We start from the raw sequence: 21,154 nt of genomic DNA on the forward strand, positions 1-21,154 counted from the left end.
ATGGTGACAATATAAGCATCACTTTCCTGCCCTAGTGGTGTGATGGATGCACAGTTTCTGCCAACGGATGTTCAGTGTACAGACACAATAGCTTCTGTTTCCAGAGAGCAATGCTGAAGGTAAAAACAGTCAGGATATAGCCTTGTGTTTCACTGTTAACATTTACCTCTTCCACAATGCTGAACATTAGGTGATCACACTGTAACCTCTGCATCTATAACAACTGTTAAAATTTCCCTGGAGCCGTGAATTTTCTGCAGAACCTGTACTGAATCTGTAGTATTATCTTCCCTGCATTTAATACAATGTGCATAGCACCAGTTGCGTTCCTTAGAGCACAAGAAAGAAACTGAGTGAATCACAGAAAACGTTTAGCAAACTAAACTTCAGCCTTTTTCTTTTCATTTTGATCAGTGTTTGAAAGGATTTAGCATGTAGCAGCAGTAAGAGAAGCCCTAGTCTTCATTAGTGCTACCACTGCATGTGTAGTATGCCACTTTTAAAAGGAAGAAGATGTTTCCCTTCTGATTTTAATGGGAAACAGCAAACCGGTGATTAGCTCTGCAGTCAGGAATAGGAATTTTTTCTCATAAAGTAGTGTATTTCTTGATCCAGGTGACTTTGTTTTCTTTCCTGGACTGGCAGAGTCCTCATTTTAACTCTGCCTGGAGAGTTGAGTTTTGGTGCTTGCCAGATAGTAGAAATAATTATATCAGGATGTAACCAGTGCCAACCAAAGCAGTAATTTGTCTTTGGAAGCTGATGAGAGCTCGTAACCAATGCAGAGAAAATAGTCTTTAAGTCCTATCAGATTTAAAAGAAATTGACAAGGGGAAAGAAAACCTCAGCATTTGAAAGTGAAAATATAACTTAAAATAATTGATATAAATAGGTGGTAAATGCGATTTAATATGATCATACATCATCTGTTACATTACATGTTTCTCTCCAAGACTGTTGTACTTACTGGCCTGCCTTCTTTTCTAATCAATACAGAATGAGCTTGGTCCTGCCCTCAGCAGCAACTTCTTTGTCTGAGAGATTGTCTTCTGGATGTAACACAATGAGTGGAGTACCCCTATGGTGTAATTATGTTATTGACCCTGTGAAATAACTGTTGGCACCTATATTGCCATTCTCTGAAGCTGAGGGGAGTACAGCCATTCCAACTGGGAGTGAAGAATAGCATCTAAGGTGTTGTGCTAAGAAAGGAGATCTGGAGACAGAGGGGAACTGGCGTGATTTCCATCATTGTGTAGTGTGTGTTACTTCCTCAATCTCTGTCCAGCCTGCACTGTTTTCTCTATACAACTTCCTACCTTCTGATTTTAGAACCTGGAAGGAGAAAACAGATGACCTTTAAAAAGAAAGGAAGAAAAAAACCAGTAGTTCTCCAAGCATCTATTATGAGACTGAAGGTGAAGGCTCTTGGACTCTAGATAAAAAGTGAAGTCAATTTTCTTGTTATCAAGCCGCTGATCCATTTAGTGTGTGGGCTACTTGTGTCATCTGGCATTTTAACATCAGTTTGAGTGGTACTGTAGCCTGCTAAATCTGTATGTATTTTCTTCAATGCTGATGATCTTTTTAACATAGCTAAGTAGCCAGATAAAACCTACACATTCTGTATGTTTTCAAGCAATATTCTAAAGCTAAGGGCTCCCTTTCAATGTTATACAAGCCTTCCCCTGGGACTCTTCTTGGGATGGAAAGTATTAAGGAATTAATGAAAATGATCTGTCAGTAAAGAAGGACGATTTTTATAGTTGCAAAAAGTGACAGTAATAGCATATTCAAGAGAGTTAAGTTAAAAATGGAACCAGGAGTAAACATAAATAGCTCTGTGATCATAATCTTAGCAGCAAATTGCATCACAACTATTGTTTTCCTTCATGAAACTCAACAGTGGGAGTCATGTTGCAGCCTCTACTCCAGAATAAAATGCTTTACGCTGTGGTAAATACTGAAGGGAGAAGCTTTGTAGAGCTCTGTATGTTAGTGCTGCAAATAGCATAATCAAACAAGGTGTGTATTTGTTGTTTTTTCTTTTTTGGAGCACCCATATACAACAAGGAAAGTTTTGTAGAATGGTGTCTGACATCAAATAAGGCTCTTACAGTTTTATTACATGTGCCTTTTCTTTTTCCTCACTTCTATGACTGAATTTGGCTTCCCCAGTGAACCGTACTCCTCATGTAGATGCAGCTGTCCCACAGATTTAAGTGCTTACTAAAAGCAGTTGTGAATTAGGACTTCAACGTGATGACGTTAGGCTGGAAGACTTCTATTACTTGGACCTACTGGATGGGACGGAAGAATGCTTTGCCACCCCTCAACTGAGTAGAAGGTATTAAGATTTTGGATTCCATTTATGGGTTTTATTTTAAGTGACTGATGATGTTTTATGTTAATGGTGCTTGAAGCACCTTGTAACAGGCGCTTCACTTTTTATGTTAAATGGAGTATTTAGCCTTAAAAAGCTTCAGGAGTTGTGTTCTGCTGTTGGAGGCCAAAGTAGACAGTATCTTTGGCCTTGCAATAAATAGCAGTTCTCTTACATGCTGTCAAAAACTATTTGAGAGTCTTCAGAGAAGTAACTTGGTGTCATATTTTGTTACATTTCAGAGAAGTAAACGTTCATATTTTTCCATCATAAGGAAAAATAATTTAAAGCCTTCTGTGGTAGTTAGAATTCCATGAACACAATACTGTGTGGACAAATGTTCTCGAGCAAGTGCTGCTTCCCTTTACCCAACTCTTGCTGTCTTTCCTGGCTGTTCCAGTTCTCCTCACTCTTTAAGTGCTTGCTGGCCAATTGCAGATTTGAAGACACTTGCCTGTCATTTCCTTTAAGAGCAGTCATTAATACAAGAAATAATTGGAGAAGAGATGAATCCATTATTCTAGACTCTTTCCCCAATGTGTAGATATAAAAACTAACGATTGGAAAATTACTGCTTTCTGAGGCCAGCTGGGCAATTCCACCTTTTTCATTTTCCCAGAATGGGCTTGCTAGACCATTCTGAGGGATGACAACTTCTAAAATAGCATAGAGCCTTGCAAATTTTTGCTGGGTTTGTTTTTTTTAGAGAGTTAAGCTGATCACAAAGAGCCCAGAGCAAGGTACACTTGCAGGCAGGGAGGAGTGGGAACTTTCATAGGCAGGTTTTTGCGTTCCTATTTTTGCATCAGATAACCTGACACATCAAATAGAGCAGCTGAGCTATCATGAGAACGTGTGACACATTTTCATAGCTGCATCAGACAAAGTTGGCAGAACAGAAGCAGAGCCTAATCTCTGTGTGCTGGGTACAGACTACAAAACAGATCTTCATCATAGTTACTTTTTCGAGTTACCTCCTGCTATTCAGGACGGTTCAGGCTTTGATGTGTTTTGTTCAGTATCTTTGGAAACACATTTACTACCTTAAGGTGTAGTGAGTCAGGGAGATGTTCTTTTGCTAATTAATATTTTCAGAAAAAACATTTACAAAGAGTTATTTCTATTGTATTGCACCACAGTGCTACCTCTTAGGCATAACAGAAAAACAACCAAAGACCTCTCAACCAGCTGACAAAAAAGCCCAAACCCACCCAACCTATCCAGCCTATATATTTTTTCCCCATCTTGTTATTTAGAAATTTACCGCTATTATGTTTCAGATAAATAACTTTTTTCTTTAGTGGATTCAGCTAGAATAACTCTTGTAATAGATAAGGGGGGGAAAGCATAAGTCTGAATCAGCCATAGCAGACATGTCTGTCTTTGTGGAATAGGCAGTTGTCGATTATCTACACGTCAGGTAAATGTCTTTCTAATGCCAGGAGGTAATTTTATTATGTCTCAAAGCATGCATTTAAGAAGTTATTAAAAGTTTATTCAATGCTGTACTGAATAATCTGTCTAGCTACTCCTCTGTCGTGGGAACTTTGTTTAAATATCTTGTACTGTTGAGCTTTAAGTACAGTGTAATGCAATTTCATTGTTTTTTTCCTTTTTTTTTTTATTTTGCTGGAATGTCTTTTAAATACTATGAAGAGTTAAATCTACAAGTTGGTTTACTGTGTCAAAACTATTTTGTACTTCTCTGTTATAAGCAGATGTACACATGATTTCTTATTTTTGCAGTTTTGGAGTGTTATGCGTTCTGCACAACCTACAAGAATTCACCGTGGAATAGCAGGACCATTAATGTGCTTCACAATTAAGAGTATTTCTGAACAAGGACCTGAATACTTCATATTTTATAAGGAAATAAGCAAACCCCAGCAGTATGTTTACTTGCACTTTATATGCAAACTTAAGATAAAATGTTTGGAATTTCATAGGTTTGGGAATATGATACTGAGCCCTGAAGTTTTCTACAGAAGCCATTTTAACAACTTCTGTAGTTTTTCAAAGTGTTTGTGAGTTTTTTTAATGCCATGCATTGATTCTGATGAGTGTATGAGAGTCTTAGTTATTAGATATGTTAAGTCTGTAGGTTTCTCTGCATGTCCTGGAGGATACTTTAATGGATTGTTTTTTTCTTTTTCTGTTGTTACAGAGTAAATGTAGAATCTGTGGCTGAACAGTGTCTTGTCAAAGTGTCCCACTCTTACAGTCTACAGTACAAATTGAAACAGACCACAGTTAGGGCAACTGACTTTTATGCCTTTTCTCTGTGGTTTTAGCATTCCTAAGCAATGAAAATGCATGTTTGCAGCTGTATCTCCGAGCCAAGACTCGTTCTCCCTACCTTTACTGGCGGGTGGGATTTAACTGTGGGTAGGGAGAACGAGTCTTGGAAATGAAGCGTTGTGCTGTGAAGACTTTGCAGAAGGTCTGTCTGCAAGGGAGGCTGTCCCTGGTTGAGGCTATAGGGTCAAAAAATTTTCTGGGGACTAGAAGGTTGTTATTCAATCCCATAATTCTGCTATCTCTTTATAGACTCACATGTTGTAAACGGGGCTAGTTGAAATCCGAGTTTGGGGGTGAAATGCAATGAGGCAGATTTGAAAGTTACGAAATATCTATTACTATACCCAAAATAATTCCCCCAAACGTATTTGCAGCTCTCCACGCGAGGTCTGGGATGCGGTGAGCAGAACTTGTCACAGAATGTCTGCGCACAGTGGAACTTTGACTGGTTTCAGAAAGTGCCTTCGATAGAGAGCCCGGCGGCTCCATTCGCCGCTGTGAGGCTGATTAAAATCCTTTAGCAACTCGAACAAAGCATGGAGACTACTCACTAGTCCTGAAGTCTGTGGCCCAACACATAGGCAGGAAAATATCCAGCAGAAGTCCTGTGGCAAACTCCACGTGGGCCGCGCAGTGAGAATCCGCTGCTGGCTGAGGCGGCCGAGGCGGCCGAGGCGGCGGGCGGGCGAGCGGCAGAGCAGCGAGGAGTGAGTGAACACACCGGCACCTTTTCCCTGTTCACCCCCAATTACAGCGTAATGGCCGAGGCTAATGCTCTCGTTGACCACACAATCACCCAGACACAGAAATGGAAGAACCCACAGGCTGTTGTCTTCCATGGCATGGGGCGCATACGCCTGCCGCGGCACAGGGGCGCGGTCCCCGTGAAACCCCTCGCAGGCAAAGAGACGAAGCTGCCTGCGGTTCTTTTGTCCTGTTTTCCCGCCTCTGGCTGCACTGCAGACGGGCAGGTAAAGCAGACAGGACGTGCTTAAGCCCATTTTTACGCCCTTTAGGACTATTCACCACGTCACAACAAGGTCAGTTCGTTCTCCTTTCCTCCTCCTCCTGCCCTGCGTGTGTGGCGGGAGCCAGTTTATGGGGAACATGTGAGCAGTAGGCCTCTTGGGTGGCGGAGGCTTTGGGGAGGATTGGAGCACTGCGGAATGTAGATTTAGTGTTTTGGGGATGGGGGAAACTTCAAGGGGGGTTGCCGTGATAATTGCTTTGTAATGTCTGTCGCTGTGTTTCTCTCTCTCTAAATAGAATTCTGTATTTGATTTGAGAGTTTAATCTCTGTCGTCTCTCTTTAAAAAAAACTTTCAAAGGGAGGGGGAAACACAACTGCAGAAGGAGATTCCATTTCTGAATGTAGGAGGAGATTTCATTTCTGTCCAAACGGCAGGTCTGTGCTTTGTACTGCAGGCCACACCGGTCTGGAGGATCAGGGAGTGAGGTGAATGGGAACTGGTTGAAGGAAAGAAGCCAGAGTTGTGGTCAATGGGATGGAGTCTAGTTGGGGCCTATGACTAGTGGAGTCCCTCAGGGGTCAGTACTGCGACCTGTTCTGAGCAATATATTCATCAACAACCAGGCTGAGGGCACAGAGGGCACTGTCAGCAAGTCTGCTGATGACACCAAACTGGGTGGAGTGGCTGCCACACCAGAAGGCTGTGCTGCCATTCAGCCAGACTGGGACAGGCTGGAGGGGTGGGCAGGGAGAAACAGAAAGAAATTCAACAAGAGCAAGGGTAGAGTCTGGCACCTGGGAAAGAACAGCCCCAAGGGATCAGGATAGTTTGGGGACTGACCTGTTGGAAGTCAGCGAAGGGGAAAAGGATTTGGGGGTCCTAGTGGAAGGGAGGTTGGCCATGAGCCAGTTATGTGCGCTCAGGGCCAGGAGGGGCAGTGCCATTCTGGGGTGGATCAGAAGGGCTGTGGTTAGTAGGTCAAGAGAGGTTCTCCTGCCCCTCTACTCTGCCCTGGTAAGGCTGCATCTGGAGTACTGTGTCCAGTTCTGGGCCCCCCCCCCATTTCAAGAGGGACACAGAACTGCTTGGGAGTCCAGCACAGAGCCACAAAGATGACAAAGGGAATGGAACATCTCTGTTAGGAGAAGAGCCTGAGGGAGATGGAGTTGTGCTGCTTGGAGAAGAGTGACTATGGGGTGACTGTGGGATGGGTGTCAGGAGAAGGGGGGACAGGTTCTGCTCACTTGCTTCCTGGGATAGGACAAGGGCAGTTGATGTAAGCCGCAGCGCAGGAGGTTCCGTCTCAACTCAAGGGGAAACTTCTTTACTGTAAGAGTCACAGAACACTGGAACAGGCTCCTCAGAAAGACTCTCCCCAGAGTCTCTTTCTCTGGGGACTTTCAAGACCTGTCTGGATGTGTTCCTGTGTGACTTGGGCTAGACTGTATGGTCCTGCACTGGCAGGGGGGTTGGACTCTGTCCTGGGTTAGGATGGATCCTAACTCTCCCAGTAGAATAAACTCACTTTAACACGGATTTTTGGAAAGTCAGGGGAAAATGAAATTGTATTTCTTATTGTTTAAATATAACAGTATAAGGAGAAGAAACTACTGCAGAAATATAATAACCTTAAGGATGATGGGGAAGGGGTCAAGCGGTGGCAAAGCAGCAAAAGCAGCAGCAGCCAAAACATTGGCGGGGAAAGATAGCAATGGGTGCAGCAGAAGCAGCAAGGGGAAAGTCCAAGCTCTGCTTCCAGACATAAAGCACTTGATACTCCAGTGAAATTATATTAACTTATCGATTGTTGCCATTCTGTGGCCTAGGCCTAGAATGTTCACCTCTTCACTCAGAGCTTCTAAGTTTCTCTGTTCTGAATAATTTTTATGTCTGAGCTAGAAATCTGGCTCAAACAGACTCGGTGATCTCTTTGGGACCCTTCCAACCCGTGACATTCTGTGTGATCATGTGTGTGTGACCTCATTCATGTTTGTCAGTATGTAAAGGGTGAGTGCCAGGAGGATGGAGCCAGGCTCTGCTTGGTGATGCCCAATGACAGGACAAGGGGCAGTGAGTGGAAGTTGTGGCATAGGAAGTTCCACGGAGACATAAGGAAAAATGTTTTCCCTGTGAGGGTGCCGAAACACTGGAACAGGCTGCCCAGGGGAGTTGTGGAGTCTCCCTCTCAGAAGATACTCAAGGCCTGCCTGGGCATGTTCCTGTGTGATCTGGTATAGGAGATCCTGCTCTGCAGGGGTGTTGGACTGGATGATATTTCAAGGTCCCTTCCAGCTCCTGACATTCTGTGATAAAGGATGTTTTCAAGTATCACATCTAGCATCTTGCCCTTTGTTTCAAATAGCATTTGCTGGTGGGGAAAAAAATGTATTGTCTTTTTAGAGACAAAGTGGTGAGGTTAGTTCACGTTCCTTTTTTTGTCTGACAGCACCGTTTGGTGTTTTCTAAGGCAGCTAAGCAGGGCTGTTGTTAGGTGTGTCATGGTATAAGCCAGTGGAATAGTTAACGTGTGTGCATGGTGTACTTCATTCAGGGCAGTCAGCTTTCTGTTTCTTGGAACTGGATATTCTTTGGTGTTCTTTTGTTTATGATTTGAATCTGATATGCTTCTCTGAAACCATCTGCTGACATTCCCAATTACTGGTGTCCTTGTTTGAGAAATATAAATTATCTACAAGTAATGTAGGATTAAAGATGTAGAATCATATTTGTAATCAAAAAGAGGCAGTGTTCATTCATAAAAGAGGAAATGTCTTGTGAACACAACAGACTCCACCCCTGCCTGCTAGTAACTTACCAGTGTAATGTAGAATGGTAACTACACAAGTTAGGAAGCCTGGTTTTGAGAGAGAGAGAGACCAAAGACTAATTACCAGAACCACCTTCATTGGAGTGTATTTTTCTGCTTCAGGAAAGTATTTATTTGTTCTTGGCTGATACTCATTTGCAGGATGTTGATTCCTTCAGAAATAAACCAAATTTCAGTTCTTGAGTGTTTATGTACCTGTTCTGCTGCAGAACTCCAAGTGAGTTCTAGATGGATGTGCATACTTGATTCCTTTGGACTGCAGGCCACAAATAAATGGCTTCTCTGGCCCAGTGCTTAGCTATTGGAGTCAGCTTGCATGGACAACATATGGACGTGCAAAAAGTTGTGAGGGCTGTGGGGAAGAACTGAATTGCCTAGTGCCCTGCCTAAGAGCCCAGTGTGGGGAGAATAACAGAAGACAAATTGGTGAGTGCTCATAAGCTAACCATCTTCAAACAAGTCTAGAAATGAACTTTTAAAACAACTGAAGTTTTACTTCTTGCTGACAACTGTTTATAGAAACTGGGGTGGCATGTGGCCTGGCTCAGCATGCTTTTGATTCTCCAGCAAAGGACACAGTGAACAAGTGACTTGTTTAGCATGGTTGTTTCTCCAAGCCCACATAGAGATCAAGTGAATCCTATCTAGGATTACTGATGTCTAACAGACATTCAAGCTGTAGTCTGGACTGTCGTCTTCAAAGGTAATTTAAATTAGCAGCAGTACTTTAGTGCATTAAAACCCAAGTGCTGCCAAAAAGATGAAAATGCAGATCTGAAACACTTGGTAAATAATTTTAAATGAAAGTGTGGTAGCATTTATTTGAGTTTCTTTAAAAACTAGTTTCCATGGTTCTTTAAAAGTCATTTGATACTTCTCTGTTTTTGATAGCCATTCCAGACCTATTTTCTTACTTACACTGAGTTAGTAATTCTCTCTGTATTAACTGTAATCCTAAAGGATGAGTACCCTAACAGGAATTGTCTACTTTACTGCATGCAAAAGATGGAATAATTCCTTCATGGTTCTCCCTTGCATTTATGAAAGGCTGTAACTGAATGAGTGTATTTGCAGCTTCCAGCAGCTAAGTAATCTGGGCTGCAAATGCAGGCACTGACATTTGACAGCTCAATAGTAATGTTTCCTGGAGTTTGTGATAACATAGCTGTGTCAGGTAAGAATGATCTGTGTAAAAGATGGATACCAACAAATACTACCAACACTATCAGTCGTTTACAGTCATTTTCCGTGCTCAGCTATCTATAAACATGCATCAGTTTAATTTGCTGTGAGATGTTATCAGTGATGAGAAATGTGGAATAAATGCTTCAACTTTTCCAAAGATGTAGTTCTGCTCAGTCCTTGATGATAGTACTGTTAGTAGAAGAAAACCCTCTATGCAAGGCTTAGTTGCAAGAGCGACCACTTGTGAAGCTGCAGTGTTGCCTAACTGCTAGTGAATCGTGCAGCGATGGAGACTGCTTCCATTGTTTTAGATTGGTAAGAAATCTTTTAGGGATTTGCCTGGGATTTTTAATAGCCTTAATGACTGTGATTTTAATAAGGACTTGGCAACAGGATCAGAGACTATTAGTATTAGACAGATGGATGTCACAGTAGTTAGCATGCAAGAACTACCTGGGTAGATAAGAACTTTTTCACATTCAAGCTTCTGTATAGCTTTGCTTTGCATAAACAGAAAACATACTAGAACCCTTACAGGAATGTTGCTGAGGAGAGACAAGATGCTATTCCTTGGCAAGAAATACCATTGGTATTTTATGATTCAGTATGGAGCTTGCTTATGTGGTGTTGTGACAGACATTTTGCCATCACCCCAGTCACTGCTGTTGTGTGTCTTTGAATGTAGAATAAGTATAAAGCTTTGGCTGTGAGTGATTTTGGTCTGATGCCAGTTTTTGCAGCGTATAAATCAATGTTGTGTTTCTGTTGTATTCGTGCTCAGCCGGTCAGTAACGGCACTGGCATTTGGCTTCCCTTTTGCTTTAAGAATCGGCACAATGTTTTCTTCTTCCACCGCGATGTTGTGAAGACCCTCCCCTGAGCTTTGGGAGAAATAGATTGTTACTACAGTAATTGGTAGTCTATGACAACTTGCTACAATTTCTTTATTCATTATGTTTCTTAATACGGAAAAACGACATCTTTGTGTGTTTGAATTCAGCTGCCCTGACAAAGCTAATTGCTCCTCAGGAGATGCCATCCTGGTATTTGCTGGGAGCGTGGAAAAGAACAACTGCTGACTTTGGTAACTTTTCTCAGCAATGTAACAATTCTGATATAATTAGCCCTGGTATTCTTCTTAAATTAACAGATCTGCTAATAGTATTGTGCTTTATAAGCTGCAAACCAAGGAGAACATAATGTAAAGCATATTCAAAGGGTGCTAGCTCATTACACTGACAGGTTTGGTAAGTACAACATAGTTAACCTTTAACCTCCACTAATGCTTAAATACATTGCAAATACAATCTTGGTTGTGTATTGTAAGTTTGTAGATTTGCATTTTACTTGAATAGTAATCTGAAATAAGCTTTCTGATCTTTCTGATTGCAGTTGGCTTGTTTCTGAAGGGAAGTTATAGTTTGTCTGTATCCTCCACTTCATAAACTCAAAATCTAACTAGAGGGAAAAGGGAACGCCCCATAAATATGACTGTGTTGAGACAGATAGATACATGCACACATAAATGTGTAGGTATGGAGCAGGGGTTTGCTCGTTTGTCCCAAAGGTGCTTTGGAGTCCAGTGACCCAGAGTTTAGCCACATTTTAGCAGTGCGGGTAGAGTTATGCGAAATATCCCTGCAGTCTGTGCTGGTTGGTGCTCTGGCTCTGCCTCGTGAAGTGCCAGAGGCCTGGCAGAGCTGTTCAGCTGGCACTCAGCGAGGCAAGGCCTTTGTTGAGAGGGCTGCAAGGCAAGGGCTCCTGGGCTTGGGGTCTGCTTGTTGGGAATCTTTCTGTGTTTCCTTCTCAGCTCCCTCCTTCTTTGTGCTCAGGTGGAGACGGCTGCTGCCCAACCTCGACTGCCAAGAAGGCTGTTTGCTGTCAGGCACCAAATGCCAGCTTGTGAAGCCATTGTCACAACCAGTGCTGACAGCTCTTGAGCTACATGAGTCACTAGAGACCACAGCCAAAGCCAACTGTGTTGGAACCTGAGACCTACCCTGCCTGTCAGGTCAGTAAATGACTGCTTGTAATGGCACTGATCATAAAGACAGGGCTAGTAGCCCTTCTGAAGTTGTTCCTGTGTAACTTTCCAAATCCTCAAGAATTAACCCTCTGTTGCACAAGCTAACACGTCTCCAAAGCTCTTGCGGTCCTTGCAAAGCCTTCTGGAGCTGCAAGGAGAGATTCTTGGGAAAACCTAATCTAAAATAAAGTGAATGAGACTATTCTGAACTTCAGTAGAAAGTGCTGGGAAGGGACACATGTTCACAAGGGTCTGGCAGGAGCCTGCTTGTGAAAGAGTCCCAGGAAAGAAACTAATGCGTATGGTGATTGTGAATAATTGGGCTTCCAGACACTGAATTAATTTTGCTTGCCTTATTAGATCAAGTGTTTAGGAGGCCTTTGTGCTTTTTGTTCCTTATTACTAAGTTTGAATTCCATCAAATCTTTAATTTGCAATGTTAGTCAGCAAAATTACCTGTTTACATCCAAATGCAGGCTTCCTTCAGATCAAAGCAAATGTGTTTTGTACACAGATGTATTAAAATCTGTGTCTGAAGGTCTCAACCAATTCTCATTGGTTAAAATCCAGAGTTTCAAATAATACAGGTGTGGCTAGCAGAACCTACAGGTTTAAAAGAATGTTTGCATAGATTATAAGATGCTATTTTTACTAGTGAAATGAAAACTGTAGTATAAATCAGTATGAACACAGTTATTTACTTTGAAGGAGAGGGGCTGCAGTAGACCATGGACCTTATTAACCTTAATTATAAGCCTTTAGATTGCTCTAAATTCTTAATCCATTAAGTATGAAATGCTGATCTGCAGGGGCTGTAGATTCATCATGTGCAAAATTATTTGAAAATGCAAATGGGAGTTATAAGAGAAACATTCATCCATGTCTAATTAATTCTTCACTGCTTCTGTCTCTATGGATATGTGTTCCCTGGTGTCTACCACTAGCAGCTTGCCCACTTGGAGTCTATGAACTCGTTGAAGTACTCTAGGTGATCAGATGGAGGCTAATCTTCAGACCAGTCTGAAGAAATACACCTGGCAGTGACTTGGTCAAATTTCACCCCAGTTAGCAGGAGACTTTAAAATCATTTCTAGTAGGTAAATGGGTGTTCTGCAGACCTGCTTGTGCCTGTTGCTATTTAAAAATTACTCAATGCTATCTGGCTGCATTTTATAACTCTTTGGAAAGTGTTCATTTTCCAGTTGCATATTACACTTTCTTGGTGTGTTGTGCTGTAAAGTTTGTTTTTTTAATTAATGGAAACTCAAAGTACAAAATGAAATGAACTGCAACAACGTGACCATATTGAAGCAGAGAAATGATGGAAAGTTTTAGTCTGTGTTAATCACAGTATTTTCTATGAAGTGAATGCTGTTGCCTTCTGAATGCTCCCCTTGTGAGAAATACTAAGACTAGCATCATGGGCTGTTAGTTCTCAGCTCATGGGAAATGGCGCTGTGTGTTGATATAAATGGATTTCAGGCTTTCTAAATACAAAGCATACAACTGGGGCACGTGTCTTCACTGGAACTGACCTTGCTGTGATAAAGCATCTGAAAACTTGTTTGACAAATACTGCTTGTCTTTTTTCATTTTGTTTGGCTTTTTTGCTGAAGTGGCTTCAGTAGGCAAGGATTTCTGGATAATGAATTTCAGTGAGTTGATATTTCTCTGTTAAGGTGAGACAGAACAAAACCAGTGACATTAAGATTTATTGCTTATGATTTCTTTGATAAACAGTTGTTACTTCAGTAGACCCAGTACCAAAAATAAACCAGGAATTGTGAAGAGGTGGCAGTGGCACCAGCCAGGAATACGTTTGATGTGAAGGTTGACTGCATTGCTAGTGTTTTACACATGGAGCATGTGTGCGATTATTCAGTGGATACTTCTTACTTGGAGAATACGAGATCGAAGTACAGGACCTGTAACTTTACAGACGATCTTTTCTAGTTGAAGACAGTAGAGTTCATATCAGAGCAGGAAGGGCAGGAAAAGGACATTGTATCCAATCATACAACAGTTTAGTAACCTTATAATAAGATTGGGTGGGAATTTTTTTGGTGAACATTTACACATTTTGATAATTTTGTGTGTGTTTTAGGTTGCTCACATAGTGTTCTCAAATGTATCCAGCTGAAACCCACATGAATACATAATGAGACCGACAAGACAGGCAGACTGACATTGACTCTCTTCCTCTCTTCTTTTTTTTTCCTTGGTTGGGTTTTTTTCGTCAGAGAAAAGCATTCAAGGGTGTTTATTTAGGCCTGTGCTATAAGAAATCAGTCCACCTGTGGTGCAGATCTCCTTATGAGTATACTGGATCTGAGAACTTGGTTTTGCTTCTCAACTGTTGGATATACATCTGATAATCATTTGAGCCACACGATCTGAATATTCCAATCCTGTGAAACAGACTTTCGTGCACCACTGTTTTGAAAGATGCCCATTGTACCTGAATTTTGAAAGACACAGATCTTACAAGAGACAAATTCTTTCTTACTTTCATCAGGAGTTTATTGCAAGAACCATTTTATTCTTTTACTTCAGCAGCACAATCATCACACTGAAACAGTTTTCCTAGGATTTGCTTCTAATACAACCATTTACTTTGGTAGGAAAACTACCATTGGAAAAAATGAGAGTGATTTAATGCTTGAGTTGCATTGATTCTCCATTTGATTAAAAATGTTTAGTTTTGGCCTATTTAAAGTCTTTATTCTGCATCATATTTTTCATACAGTACAGTAGCCATTTCCTATACAATGCCTGTTGAATCCATCAATTTATGCTCACTTTCAAAGATGACCTCATGTAGTCTCACGTCTGTGAAACAATTGATTGCATCTGGTACCATGGCTCTGCATAAAGAAGATACAGAATGCGTTACTTAGAGCTAGGTTGTCACTTCAGTCCATTTCTGAGCTGATGATTTTCAGTGTCCTTTCCAAACACCAATCCTGTGATTCGTGATGCCCTTGGAAGTTGTCCAGTCTCTATCTTACTCGAGCAGGAAATTACTGCTCCAGATTTATGTGCGAAACGTTGTGTTAGTCCCTAGAGTTCAAGGCTTGGCCATCTAAGTCTTTCATTTACCTTTTGAAACGGAACAAAGAAAAGTCTAGAACATAGGAACAGTCGTAATGGCTGAGACCAGAGGTTTGTCTAGCTAGTGCCCTGTCTTAGATGTGGTTCTGCACAAATGGAAGAGAAGGAAAGAGGCAAAGCAAATGCAAATCGTTCTTCCAGGCTGCAATTAATTTCAGTTCAAAGACTCTGAGCTAGATGTTTTATTTACGTAGTATCTGGACATGGAGTTTTCTGCTGTGATCTTTTCCAGTCTAGCTTGACACCTTTTGCCATTAAATGAGCAAATGTATTCATTGAGCACAAAGTTCAACAAAAGCATGTTTTATTTTTAACATCATAGGAATTTAAATGTCTGTAATGCCAGTAGAGGTCTAGATCTCTTCACACTAGGAAAATACACAAAGGAAAGTCACTTAATTCAATAGGTTCATATGAATATGTGGATCTATTAATGAAGTTGCTGTTTAAATGTTTATCTATATTCTATATGTTGGTAATGAAGTTAGAGAGATAGATCTAGCAGTCCACAGCTGAACTGGAATGATTGCTTCTGGTGTTAAATAGTGGTGAAGGCCAGCTGAATGTGATTTGGTGTCCATGGTTGGGAGTGTGAGGACAGCCAAACTGGTGATGTTTTACTCATCATCACTGTAGACTTGGAGAGACATGCCTCTAAAGCATGTACATTGAAATTCTGTGTTTTTCCAGATGTCTAACTCCCTAAGTAAAGTCCATTTGTTCCAGAAATACCCTACAGCAGGAAATGAGACCTGCAACTCTTTAAGAGGCCAACATTTCTTCCATTGCTATGGCTTGCCTATTTCAAATTTCATTTTAGTTGAGGATTGCTTCTCCCTCTTGCTGTGAGAAGTCAAGAATTGCACAGAAACAGAGAGACTATACAGTCTGATAAATCTCAGTCCGAGACCCCAGATGGGCTTTTGTGCTATTTCTGGATCTCAGAGATTCAGTCTGCGAACCCTTCTGTGCCGAAGAATGCCCTTCATTCATTTCAGCAAGTGCCTAACCTAGCTCAGGTGCATAATCTTAATTAGCTGTAAATATACAGCAAAGCGCTGTGCTGTGCTTTTATAATTTCACAAGCAAGAAATTAAACATAGATAGTCCTAGTCATGGTTTGTTGGGGTTTTTAGCCATATTTCTCTCTAGATATTACAGCTAGCGGGTTTTTGGAAAATAAAGCAGGTCTGAATTGCTAAAATGGGCCCAGTGTTCTTTACTTTCCTGAGCCAATGCAAACAGGGTGGTGGTGCGACACATTTGCCTACCTAACAAAACCGTTTGTGACAGAATACATGCAGGATGTTTTTCCTTGCTTTTTTGTTCTAAATGTATCACTTAAACTGTTATTAGCTGTTATAAACTTACTGTCTGTCGTTTACAGCTCGTTAGAATGCTGGGTTGCATGCCTAAGTTTGCTCGATTGTTCTCACGAAGCTGGAGACTAAATGTCATTTTTATCCATGCCAGAGATGCTGCTTCATCATTAAAATAATCGCTCAATTCTTATTTCATTAAAATAGGTGATTCTTATAAGGCAAGCAGCCTAAAACTTTTATACTGTTTTATTGTGCATTTAGGCTTTTGAACTTGGGCATTTTTTGCACTTTGTACAGCTTGGGCTGCTGTAACTGTGTGTAATTGTGATTTCAGGCTCATGTTTCTTCCTTAAGCTTTTCTCTACAAACAATAGTAATCAGGAGTTGCAAGAATTTCTTGCTCATTTAATTTTTGTTGTAAAGGGAAAATGTTGTGGGAAGACATATTCAAGGAATAACCTGGATTGGTGGTAGCTAATATTTAACATAGAAGTGGCAAACAGCTAAGGAAATTCATATAGCTGTAGAAATTCTCATTGATAGTATCTAACAACTCATATTAATGAAGAAGACCTATAGAGTTGTTCACAGACAGCTGAGAGACATTGAGCTATTGGTAAGTAGGAGCAGAGATTTGTCTGCAAAGGATTTTGGTATTTGTAACCTCTGTGATTGTAGAACTGAGTGTTCTGTTGTAGCTGAGCGCTGCACCTGCAGTGTGGCTCTGTTGGCCACATGAATTGCACTTGTCTCTGATTCCGACTGGTGCATCTACTGCAATATAAGTTTAAGTCCAGTGTATTTTCCAGGACTGACTCTGGATCTCAATATAAAGTTATTTTACAGACCATGCCTGAGGAACTGTGCCTCTTTGGGGAACAGTCTAGTCAACTTGGTCAGGTGCTGCTTAAGTAAGTAGCAATGCCATATTATTTGAGAGCCACACTGAAATACAGCTTTCATTTTGTGTCATTCTTCTCACTTTTGAAAAATTGCCATTTTGTATATATAACAATAGGTTTTATGATGTTAGGGCACAAATCAGTGTCTGGCCTTATAAGGTAATTTTATGCTATACTATGTTACAACTCTAAAAGTGTGTCAGAGACTTTTGAATCATAAGAGGCTGTGCAGCCACGAGAGAGACATCACAATGCACCTCAGGTTTCAGATGAGAAAGACGAGTTGCACGAAAACCAAATTTTTCGTCTGGACATTTCCAGTTTTTGCCACAAGGCACTTTGGCAGTTTCTTGTGATTAATAAAGGAAAGCACTTATGCAGTTGTTATACAGAGGTTTCCTGGTGGCTTCCTCTTATCTCCTGTAGCAGGACTACAGTAGACGGCATGGGCAAGACCTGGCTGCAGATATGTTGTCTCAAGTAACAATGTCAGGAGGAGGATGCAGCCAGGGCTGCCACAACCAAGCAAGCATTTGTAAGTAATCACAAGTAATCCTAGCCAAAATGATCACTGCTGAAACACAGCAGCTCGTGCCGTACACTTTGTAAGGTTTTCACAGTATCACAGTATTATTAGGATTGGAAGAGACCTCACAGATCATCAAGTCCAACCCTTTACCACAGAGCTCAAGGCTAGACCATGGCACCAAGTGCCACGTCCAGTCCTGCCTTGAACAGCCCCAGGGACGGCGACTCCACCACCTCCCCGGGCAGCCCATTCCAGTGTCCAATGACTCTCTCAGGGAAGAACTTTCTCACCTCCAGCCTAAATCTCCCCTGGCGCAGCCTGAGGCTGTGTCCTCTTGTTCTGTTGCTGGCCACCTGAGAGAAGAGAGCAACCTCCTCCTGGCCACAACCACCCCTCAGGTAGTTGTAGACAGCAATAAGGTCACCCCTGAGCCTCCTCTTCTCCAGGCTAACCAATCCCAGCTCCCTCAGCCTCTCCTCGTAGGACTGTGCTCGAGGCCTCTCCCCAGCCTCGTCGCCCTTCTCTGGACACGCCTAAGCATTTCGATGTCCCTCCTAAACTGCTTTCTCCTCTGGCAGACTGTGCAACAGTCATTTTGCATCACTGTGTTTTTTGTGTGTGTGTGTGGACAGATGTTCATAATTCACCACAAATTATTTCATTATGAAAACATATTTTTAGATTATTTTGATTTTAATACACACTCCTAAAGGCAATTACTCAGAGAAGTAATTAAAAAAGCCACAGTATTTTTATTTCCCCATTGCGATCAAAGTGAAAAGGGCTTTAGTAGACATTCTGCTTTCTTTAGGAACAGTGGCTATCTCATCAGCCATAGCTTGTGTGATAAATTCTTCAGTTTCAGCAAATATTTGGAATTAACAGGTGTTTGCTTTTGTGTTAGAACTGATTCCTATATAAGTAAAACAATAGCATCAACACCAAGAAGCAGTGACTTGATACGTCTGTTGCTTTTGTTTTAAAGTCTGGGTCAGTGTTTTGTTTTCAAATACACGTTTTTTCTTTGGTATTGGTGTGGGGTTTTTTTTTTTGTTTGTTTTGGTTTCATTGTGGTTGTTCCTAGGACATATTTTTGGGAAACACTCAGGCTTTTTTAATATGAAATCTCCAAAGTATGAGTGGTTTATTAGTTTCTAATAGGTAGTGGCTTTCACCAGAGAGCAGGGAATACTCATCCCGTTGTAACCGTGAAGGTGTATTTCTGTCATATAGTGCCGTGTTACCTCCTTAAATGCTTCTGTGATCAGGAGTGAACTTACAAAACTTGGCTATAGAATAAATAGGATTTTTGTTCAAATATGCTGGGAGCAGTTTTCCACTATACTTGTCTGGGTTCATTTGGAAGGAGGATTGTGGTACTCAGTTTTTCAAGAGAAAGGTTTTGGTTAGTTGGAATGAATGCATGAGTATAAACATGGAACCACATGAACCACGTTGAAAATAAACTGCCTTAAAAGGCTAGCTTAAAAATTACATCAAAAGGAGAGCAATACTTCTGCTCGAATGTTTCTTTATATACCTTATAGAGCTGTGGGACATATGCTCCATATCCCTGAATATGCAGAAGAGACTTGAAGTCTTTACAATACCCAGTAACATACCTCTGTGATCTGTCTGTCTGAATTTCACTATGAATTAAAATAATTCTTGATCCTTAGAACCTAGCTTACAGAACAGAACCCCCCAAAGTACTGCATAAAGCATTCAAGGGTGGATACACTGCTCAGGTTCATTAGTTCTTGCCATTGTCCTGAAGCATTTTGGAGAGGCAGGTTTGGGGCTTGTAGATAAGAAGTGAGTGGAACTCCATCAAAGCCTGAAGTGTGTGCCTAGTAGCACATTTAGCCAATGAATGTAGGCATTTAAATGTAGTTTTGCCTTTGAGAAGTAAAGAATCCTTGAGATCACAGTATCACCAAGGTTGGAAGAGACCTCACAGATCATCAAGTCCAACCCTTTACCACAGTGCCCAAGGCTAGACCATGGCACCAAGTGCCACATCCAACCTTGCCTTGAACTGCCCCAGGGACGACGACTCCACCACCTCCCCAGGCAGCCCATTCCAGTGCCTAATGACTCTCTCAGTGAAGAACTTTCTCCTCACCTCGAGCCGAAATTTCCCCTGGCGCAGCCTGAGGCTGTGTCCTCTTGTTCTGGAGCTGGCCACCTGAGAGAAGAGAGCAACCTCCTCCTGGCCACAACCGCCCCTCAGGTAGTTGTAGACAGCAATAAGGTCACCCCTGAGCCTCCTCTTCTCCAGGCTAAACAACCCCAGCTCCCTAAGCCTCTCCTCGTAGGGCTTGTGCTCAAGGCCTCTCACCAGCCTCGTCGCCCTTCTCTGGACACGCTCAAGCATCTCAGTGTCCTTCCTAAACTGGGGGGCCCAGAACTGAACGCAGTACTCGAGGTGTGGTCTGACCAGTGCAGAGTACAGGGGCAGAATGACCTCCCTGCTCCTGCTGACCACACCACTCCTGATACAAGCCAGGATGCCACTGGCTCTCTTGGCCACCTGGGCACACTGCTGGCTCATGTTCAGGCGGGTATCAATCAGTACCCCCAGATCCCTCTCTGTCTGGCTGCTCTCCAGCCACTCCGACCCCAGCCTGTATCTCTGCATGGGGTTGCTGTGGCCAAAGTGCAGCACCCTGCACTTTGAGCTATTGAACCCCATCCCATTGGCCTCTGCCCATCTGTGCAGGCAGTCAAGGTCCCGCTGCAGAGCCCTTCTGCCCTCCAGCTCAGTCACATCTGCCCCCAGCTTAGTGTCATCTGCAAACTTGCTGATGACTGACTCGATGCCCTCATCCAGATCATCTATGAAGATGTTAAAGAGGATGGGGCCCAGCACTGATCCCTGAGGGACACCACTAGTGACTGGCCGCCAGCTGGATGTGGCACCATTCACCACCACTCTCTGGGTCCGGCCCTCCAGCCAGTTCCTAACCCAGCACAGAGTGTTACCATCCAAGCCGCGGGTTGACAGCTTAGCCAGCAGTTTGCTGTGGGGGACAGTGTCAAAGGCCTTGCTGAAGTCCAGATAGACCACATCCACAGGCCTCCCCACATCCACCAAGCGGGTCACCTGATCATAGAAGGAGATCAGGTTAGAAAGGCAGGATCTGCCCTTCCTAAACCCATGCTGGCTGGACCTGAGATCTTTGCCATCCCTCAGGTGCGCAGTTATTGGCCCCAAGAGAACCTGCTCCATCAGTTTCCCTGGCACTGAGGTCAGGCTGACGGGTCTGTAGTTCCCAGGTTCCTCCATCCGACCCTTTTTGTGGATGGGGACCACGTTGGCCATTTTCCAGTCTCCTGGAACCTCTCCGGTGAGCCAGGACTGCTGGAAAATGATGGAGAGTGGCTTGGCCAGCTCAGCTGCCAGCTCTCTCAGCACCCTGGGATGGATCCCATCTGGTCCCATGGACTTGTGGGTGTCCAGATGGCTCAGCAGGTCCTGAACTAATTCCTCATGAATTTCCAGGGGAACACACTGCTCCCCGACCCCATCCCCCAGTTTAAGAGGCCATTTGCATCCTCCTCCTCTCTCCTTACTGTTGAAAACTGAGGCAAAGAAGG

General features: G+C 42.5%; 1 long non-coding RNA gene across 1 annotated transcript in view; it reads left to right on the plus strand.

Moving 5' to 3' along the window:
- Positions 1 to 5,482: 5,482 nt before the first annotated feature.
- Positions 5,483 to 21,154, plus strand: part of LOC135183756 (uncharacterized) — a 46,791-nt gene continuing 31,119 nt past the window's right edge. The window contains exons 1-2 of the long non-coding RNA XR_010305699.1: positions 5,483 to 5,721; positions 11,497 to 11,675. This is a non-coding gene — a long non-coding RNA (uncharacterized LOC135183756). The remainder of the gene's footprint in view (positions 5,722 to 11,496; positions 11,676 to 21,154) is intronic.

The sequence above is a fragment of the Pogoniulus pusillus genome, chromosome 19 (assembly GCF_015220805.1).
Source record: "Pogoniulus pusillus isolate bPogPus1 chromosome 19, bPogPus1.pri, whole genome shotgun sequence".
NCBI lineage: Eukaryota > Metazoa > Chordata > Aves > Piciformes > Lybiidae > Pogoniulus > Pogoniulus pusillus.